Source organism: Gavialis gangeticus, unplaced genomic scaffold, assembly GCF_001723915.1.
Source record: "Gavialis gangeticus isolate Ggan-Ray unplaced genomic scaffold, GavGan_comp1, whole genome shotgun sequence".
NCBI lineage: Eukaryota > Metazoa > Chordata > Crocodylia > Gavialidae > Gavialis > Gavialis gangeticus.
Window position 1 is genome coordinate 63,846,143 of NW_017729022.1, and position 7,206 is coordinate 63,853,348.

The following is a 7,206-nucleotide window of genomic DNA, read 5'->3' on the forward strand; positions in this document are numbered from 1 at the left end:
TCCCTCTGCCCCATTGGGGCTTGGGACCAGCCCAATTTCCCCATGGCTGGGAGGAACTGTCCACTGAGCCAGGACAACTCCCTCTACCCTCTGGAATTTAATTGCATGTGTACCTGTGCCCTATGTGGATGCCAGAAACAGACTTTGCTGTTTGGCCTAACCCAGTCTCCTTGTCTATGATCTGCTGACTTTCATAGGAAGTTTTATGCAACAGCTGATTTGGACCTTTGTTCTCTTGACTAACTCAGAGTACAGGGCTCTGCACAGCAGTCCCCTAACCTGCAACTGCCTGAACAGATTTTGCTTGACTTATGCCCTTGATGTTAGTGGAGCCCTGTGTGGCAGCACTTGCCTGATCAAAACTCAACTGCCAGCGCACAAAAGGTGAAATCTGAGCTGTAGTGACATTGACAGTTTTGCTGTTGATTCCAGGTTTTCATTCACAGAGGGGAAACATTCGGGACAGACTATACATAGAACTTCATCAAATGCACAGGGAAACAAAGAGAAAGAACTTGAGACATCTTATTACAACCATAAATTAAAGAAACTGCTGAGACTGTGCTGCTGTCTAGGCTGCTATCGCCCCTTTAAGGCTGTTCCTTGACAACTTCAATGTTTTGCGTAGCGCAATTAGCTTGAGCTGGAATTCTAGGAAAGCTAGAAACTAATTTCTTCCACTGTTTGAAATTTGTGTTATTAATTATGGGCCTCAAGATAGGGCCGTTTGTCTACTGCTGATGTTTAAATTGCCTTCCAGGATTTCACAAGCCCAACTCAGTTATTCAAACATTTTGGCTGATTGCACCTCAGTGGAGCACACATCATTTTTGGTTGGTGAAACTACAGCTTGCTATTAATGAACTTTGAGAACAAATGAAGTGGAATGTTTTGTACGTGAATTCTTCTAATCTGTTCCTGGAAGAAGAGAACATCCGAGAGCAGCATGAGGAATACTAGTGAGGTGGATCAGAAGCCTGTGGGGTAGAGACACCAGTGCTGTGAGGCCATCTCCCTAGTATAATCACAAAATATGCTGGGGTGGAAATGAAGAGGAGCTGGTGTCTGAAGTGTGTGGGGCACTGTGGTTTTTGTGCACATGTGGTTTCATGTCATAGTGCTTAGGACCACAAAACCTGGACCAAGACCCCAGTGTGCTAGGTGTTGTACAAACACAGGACAAAATATGGGGTCTGCTCCAAAGGGGTGATAATTGGAGCCAAGAGACAATAGGTGCATGCAGAGAGACAGAGGAGCATGAGGAAATAGTGAGACAGAACTGACCTGCATCAGGGGCTGTGGTATCTGCACAGCAAATGGTCTGAGAGTGAAAGCAAGACCAAGGAAACTGGGAAGTGCTGGGAAGGGGATCAGGAGATCTGTCTCCTTCCCTTCCCTTAAAATACCAAGCTGGTTTCAGCTGTAAGGGCAACCCAGGAAGATGGGGAGGTAGAGAAAGATGCTGCTTGGGAAGAGGGGACAACCAGGGGCTGGGAGCAAGTTAAGGTCAGATCCTTAGTTGCTGCAAATTAAAGTCACTGCCTCAACTTAATTCATTGCTTATTTGTGCCAGCTGCCATGCTGTTCCCTAGGGAGGAGATAGGGGTACAGGGCTGAGCGTGGGGTTGCGGACACAGAGGCAACTCATGAAGGGCAAAGGGAGAAGGCCCGGTTCCAGACCTTTCTCCCCTTACTGCGTTGGCAATTAAGTTGATCCTACGATTGAGAATGGCTTTACCTGTTTGCTGGGCACTGGCAGAATGAGGCCAAGGTTTTTTTCTTGTTCTGGGGAACTGATCTATCTCCCACACTGCCATTATTAATGTGCTCCACCTCTGCAATGAGTGTACCCTCGCATCAGGGGAGGGAGGGACTGTGCTCAGGAAAACACCAACATCTTTCCCTGTATTGACAATTAGCAGCCACAGTTGGATATTGCTATTGGAGACCTGATAACCACTCTCCAGCATGGACTGTCACAGTTCCAATACCAGTTCATCACTACAGCAACAAGGGGAAAACCTGAACCCCTGAGATGCCTTCCATTCTCCCTCCCACTCAGTGGGTATGTGGGTGGCGAGGACCTTTGTCCTTGCTGATCTGCTCACCTATGAGAGATTCATTGACAGCCATTATATCTCATGCCCAGAGTCAAAGGACTTTGCATCCTACTGTTCATGGTCCCTTTAGTCCCCATGTTGTCCCAACTGTGCATTCAGATAGGAGTTGCTGAGTGAAGGTAAAAGGCTTCATTTCTCATTATCTGTCTCCCACCCTCCCCAAGAGCCCCTCAGACACATTCTGGGAGTGGAATCCATGATGGAGAAGTCAAAGATGATGCACTCCACCTGCAAACTCCAGACACAGCATAGTCTGTTCCAACCCAGTGGCAACACACTTCCCTGTCCTGTGGGGATCTCAAGACAGGCATATGTATCAGTGAAACCTCATAATGTCCTGAGGAAAAAGATAAGAAGATTAAATAGAGAGTGGACTTGCTTTACACCTACCAAGAAAATGTAGCCACATCAGAGATGAAGTGCAGCAGCTGAGTAACATATGCACCGACATCCCACACCAGGTTTGGATGAAGGATGAAGACATGATTGTATCTGCCCTTTATTAGAAATGTGCTTAATGGAATCAGCTTCACATTAGAATCAAAACTCCAAATACCAAAAGCCTGGTACAGTGTGCACTTTTTTTCCATTGCTTATTAGGATCTTCTTGCTTTATCAAAGTCACTTATTAGAATAAATATCCTCAACCATAATCAATGTGTACAAGCTTTTCCTTCTGCTGGCTACTAGAATCCAGTCTACTTCAGGTCACACTGCCTGTGTGTGTACATGTGTTCTCTATGCAGGCAGGTTGAAAGTTAATAGTAATGAATGAGTAAAACACAGTGAAGTGCTGAAACTGGACAGAGTTTCTTGATGAAACACTGTAGGGTGTTTTTCTTTGCTCGCTTTATGGTGCTTGTTAGAATAGCTGCTTATTAGAATCAGAAGTGCTGTGTGTGATGTGATCATACTAAGTGGTGGACTCTGTCCTTTGTCTGAATAAAATTGCACCGGGGCAGACAGTAATTACCCATCCTGGAATTTCACCAGAAAGATTGGTTGAACAGACTCACAAAAATGTTCCTTAATTACCACTCAGCACTCGGGACCTTGTAACGCAGCCCCTACCGCATTACTAAGGAGGAGAGGGCCAGGGAGCAACAGGCTGGCCCCAGGACTCTGTAAAAACTGCCAGGAGTTAAGAAGTTCTGGCAAAAGAAGCAGCAAGCCCTCCACTTCTCTCTCCTCCCCTGCACTGGGGAAAGTTCAATCAATGCCTCAAATGCAGAGGCTGTGGGAATTAGGCCATGATAGACAGGTCTGGTGGAGAAGTGGCTGGTCCAGTGACTCAAGGGGGATGGTGGTGAGGGCATGACTGTAGGCTTTATAAGGCCAGGATCCTTGCTGAGACCTCAATGTGGTATTGACTTAGATCAGGGAAGAAGCTCCAGACCATAATAGCTGAAGGCAGATCAGCAATCCCCCTGCACTGAGGGTAAGTCATTTATATGTTTATCCTTTATTATTGCATCAGACTGGAGGATTGGGAGTGGTGGAGGGGAGTTTTGGAGGCCATGGGAGAGCACTTGGAGAGGCACTGATGCTGTGTGGAGAAGGGTAAAAGATTGTGAGGTGGCATCCCAGAGGATATGGAGAAAGGGCCTCAAGCCCAAAATGGCTGTGTAGGCAGGCCCAGAGACCAGGAGGACTCAAGAACCAGAAGGCTTTCAGCCCAAAGGACTATATAGATGGGGGAATAGAAAAAGGGCCCAAAGTCCGTAGGCCTGGATGAGAGGGCCTGAACCCACTTGGGTGAGGGCAAAAGCTCAAGGAAGACCAGATGATGATCAGCATGGAACAGGCACCAGAGGTCTAACTGGTTTTTGAAGGCAGCCTCCTAAGATATAGAGAAATTAGAACAGTGGGAACATGGCAGGCTAGCAACTAAGGCCAGTTTTAGCCAACTGGATTGGGGGTACTGACCTACTGCAGGTTCTAGGGGGTGCCATGGACACCCCTGGGAAGCACTAGGCAGTTACAGTCCTTCATACAACAAGACTTCCAGCCCCAAGAACCTCCCACCTCCAAACTGGAATGTACTGGGCTCCTCTTAATCATCAGCACCACCTCTTCATAGTGCTTGCCTGCATGGGCAACTGGTGCCTTTTGAGTTGGTGGGGGGGCATGTGCACCCCCTGACACCAGTCAGTGACTGGGGGGGGGGTCCCCCAGTGGCCAGTATCACTCACCAAAAAGTGGCTATGCTGCTTCCAGAAGTCCCACGGCTACTTCCAGAAGTGGTATGGCTGCTTTTGCTGGCAGCGTCACTCTCTGACTGGTGCTTGCAGGCTGGGGGGGCCACCAGCGCTCCCACCTGCCCCCCTGTCATCACCTAAACAGTGTGGCCTGACAGGGGGTGCACCAGCACTCTCAGGGGGTGCATATGCACCCCCATGTACCCCCTACGCGTTGCCACTGCTTGCCTGGTCATGGAAGGTCAAGTAATGACTTGGTAAGATGCTACCTGCGTGAAGAACAGACTTGTCGCCAGAACAGTTTTAATGTCTCTCCTTTTGAAACTGGGGTGGGGCCTAGAGGTCTCACTGTGCTGAGCAAAAGCCAGGTCTAGCCTCAGAGCCCTGTGCCAAGAAAGTAGTAGTAATGTCCTGCTCTGTATGTGGATACAGTCCTAGCAGCATAACTGTGCTTTGCACTGGTATAACTTATACTAGCCCCTCTCCCCCAAGTGAAATTAAGATAGGCTACTGAAAGCCCAGTCTTTCTGACATACCTTGGTCTTCACAAATGGGTTCTATCTGCACAGCTGTATCCACCAGGGATCACTCGCCTTCACTCATCTAAATGACTTTGATAGCCTATGTCTGAGACTGCCTCCTGTTGTACCTGTGTAGACTGTAAGCTCCCTGGGCCAGAGGCTCAGGGAGGTGAAGACCACCCAGCCCATGGGTGGTAGAGGTAAGAATGAAAGCCAGGAGCCTGGACCATCTGCCTGTATGTGACAGTCACCTCAGTTTCTCTGAGCCTTCTGTGCCACAGACCCTCTTGGAAGAAGGCATGGAAATGTTGCTGCTAGTGTTGGAGAAACATTTGGAAGGGGAGGAGTACTCTGAAAACTGTCTCTTGCCACTTGAATCCTGACAACAGAGACTGGCCTGTCCCACTTCACTGGTGACAAAGGTTTCCTTTTGTGCTGCAGTTAATGTTCAACTGCAGCCCCTTGAGCATTTCATATGGGCTTGTTTCGGCAGAGGCCTGGAGAGGGTGCAGGAGGGACAGAGGAGGTCCCAGTACAGTTAGGGGGAGGGGGGTGGGGGAGCAGCAGCCTCCTTCCATGTTTTTCCCCCCCAGGGATAGGTTGAGAGTTGTACAGGGTCTGTTTTTAGAAACCACGGCAGACTCAAGAGCTGGGCCGACTTTCCGAAGGGACACGCAAAACAAACAGCCTGCCATCTGCTCTATTGTCCTGGAATAGCGGCTGGGGGAAGCAGGGAGGAGGGAGCGAGAACTAGAGTGATGGAGGGAAAGGGACAGACAGGGAGGAAGAGAAGCAAAGGAAATGGGAAAGGGGGAAGGAGTGCAGAGATGAAAACAAGAAGGAAAGAGAGAAAGCAAATGATTAAGAGGAAGATAGGAGTGAGGGTGAGAGAGAGGAGAATGGGAGAAGGGGTGGCCCAGAGGTGCATGTGGGGGTAACTGTTAGGGGATGACGGGGAGGCCGGAGCCTGCTGGGTGTTACACAGAACCCCTCTGAGGGACAGTGCACAGACCAAGAGGCAGTAACTTCTCCCCCTTGGCCAGGCTGGTATCTGGCCCATTTAGCACTCCTTCTCTCCAAGTGTTGTCCCCCACCACAGCAGCTCTGGCCCCAGCCCCAGGCTGGCAGGAGATTCAGACTGCAAAAGAAACAAACAGGACTTAGTGGCCTGTGTAGCCATTCCCCCTCCACCCCCGCTCTCATCCTCGCCTGCATTGGCTTTTATTGAGCGCCGTAAGGCAGGGATTGAACTCCAGGCTTGGCAGCAGTGTAAATAACAGCAACATTGGCCTCTCCAGCCTGGGAGGGAGGAGGGCTGGTTTTAATCAAAGGTAAATAACAGCCAGTATTCTCTGACCCTTAATCCAATTTCCTAGAGCTGGAAAATAATGTTCCAGCCCAGACATGTGCCCCTGGCCCACTGGAGAGGAACAGCAGTGGCTCAAATAAGAGCCCAGGCATCAACCAGCTGCTCTGCACAGACAGAGCTCCAGAGTTGAGAAGGGCCCAGTTGGACAGTTAGTGCGGCCTGCCCAGCCTGTGCACATGGTCCTTCACAGCATGTTCTCCTGTGCTTCCCCACCTCCAGGGTTAGCTATCCCCAGCACAGGGGCTGCCAATGTATCCCTATGGAAAATGAGTGCTTCCTCGCACATTCCATATCCCTGTACAGTGTACCCTAGTCCATCCCACAGAGAAATGTACCCTAGCTAAAGTCTTGCATCCAGCCCCTTCTGAACATTGAGGTGTTTTAGGTGGAAGGTGGAGGTCAAGGCCTTGAGTTTGCTGTAGGTGCCTCCAAGTACCCAGGGCTATCATGCTCCTAAGCAATATGAAAGTTGGCATTCAGGTCTGAGCTGTGTCGGAAGGAAAATCTTGGGACCATCCTAAATAATGTGTGTGCGTCAGGTAGGTAACTAATGGTGGAGACTGCTATCTAGGCCAAAGCAGTCAAGGATCCTATCAGATCTTCATGGTTAGTTTCCTTACTCCACTTAACCTGTTGTGTGGTGAGATACTTTTCTAGCATCCTCAGTGATGTGGCAAACACACTGTGGCTGTCTGCAAGGCTATTGCCCACCCTCCATTCTTATATTGTATGTAGTTATGGCAACAGTCACCAAGTCCAATGGTGCATACAGTCTCGCTGTCCAGTTTCCCCATCTTCAGTTGGGACAGACATTCTTGTATTGCTGTTAATAGCAGCCACACAGGCTCTGGATGTGGAGAGCTGTGAGTGGCAGGGGAGTTTGCCCTCTGCCTTGCTCTCTGATTTGAGTTGGATCTTGAGGCAGTTCCCAAAAGCAAAGCTCTCCTGCTGAGTAGATCCTTGAACAAAGGGGTTGGCTCTCCTCTTTGCTCCAGCAC